The sequence below is a fragment of the Microtus ochrogaster genome, unplaced genomic scaffold (assembly GCF_000317375.1).
Source record: "Microtus ochrogaster isolate Prairie Vole_2 unplaced genomic scaffold, MicOch1.0 UNK14, whole genome shotgun sequence".
Lineage (NCBI taxonomy): Eukaryota > Metazoa > Chordata > Mammalia > Rodentia > Cricetidae > Microtus > Microtus ochrogaster.
The window spans coordinates 340,536-341,791 of record NW_004949112.1 but is presented as its reverse complement, the minus strand read 5'-3'; the positions used below and the strand labels follow the sequence as shown (position 1 = coordinate 341,791).

Below are 1,256 nucleotides of genomic sequence, written 5' to 3'. Positions count from 1 at the left end.
CAGTGATGACTGTGACCTGGGTCTCTCAGTGATGACAGTGACCTGGGTCTCTCATGATGGACTGTGACCTGGGTCTCTCAGTGATGACAGTGACCTGGGTCTCTCAATGATGACTGTGACCTGGAAGTACTGTCAAATAAAGGCTTTCCTCTCCCAAGTTGCTTTTGATCAGAGTGGTTTTTCACAGCAACAGGAAGCAAACTAGGACAGATACTGACATCGCCACCCACTGTGATGTCCCCAGGGTCCTTTGAGGCAATGCCCAACTGTAGATTCTTAGATGGACTTGGACAGACAAGGAGACTGGGGAGCGTAGTGAGTTCTGGAGATGGCTGGTTATGGTGGAAACAGAGCATCTTTGGGAGCCCTTGCCCATCAAGAGAACTTTTCAGGATGGTAGAGCTGTCTCCCTTGTCATAATTTCCCTTTGGTGAACACTGTGGGAATACAGGTGACTTATCCACATAGTCTCCTATATACCCTCAAATAATCCTGAGCCAGGATCCAGTCCAGGCCTCTTTCCCAGCATCTCTGTGTGGTCACACTCTGGACATGGAAGACTCTGCTCCTGAGTGAAGAGACCTAGCCATTCCTGACCTCAGACTGAGAGCCAGGCTTGGGCACAAAGGACGGTATTCCGAGAGACCTTCTGACACACTTCCAGGTGAGGTCTGGATGGCTGTAGGTGAGGCAAGGGTCCTGTGCAGGCAAGTGAATCCTAGGGAAGGAGCAGGCCACACCCCACACTGTGAGCCCTGCCACTCTGGACGAGGAGCAGAGCTTCCAATGAAGGAGACTTGGTCTGAGTCCGACTCCTTCAGCAGCCTATTCACCGCCCTGGCCTGGCCTGTTTTCTTCTGAGGAGTAAGAGTACGAGCCTCCCTACTTTGAGACTGAAGCTTTACAGTCTTACACACTGTAAAGCTCCAATGGGATGGCTCACCCACCCAGAAGCTCTGACCTTCGTTTCATTCCCTTTGGTTGTCAGACCAGAGCCTGGTCCCCCAGGGGATCACTAATCCCAGCTGGTCACTAATTTCAACACAGACGGAAGCGACAAGCCTGTGCTGCCAAGTCATGGGATGGAGTGGTTCACAGGGCTCAATTTGACCCACACCTGACAATGACACTGGCTATTCCAGGGGCACCTTTCTTTACCCAAAGGCTCTGATCGGGGATGGAGGCTGAGAGCTGACATGTGTTTACTTGTACATCCTCCATCCTGGGCTCCTCAGACACCACAGCCACACTGTCTC

At 52.1% G+C, this 1,256-nt stretch overlaps 1 protein-coding gene across 1 annotated transcript in view; it reads right to left on the bottom strand.

The window, feature by feature from the left end:
- Nucleotides 1-1,256, bottom strand: part of Otog (otogelin) — a 70,017-nt gene that overhangs the window by 42,744 nt on the left and 26,017 nt on the right. The gene's annotated exons all lie outside the window — the stretch shown is intronic.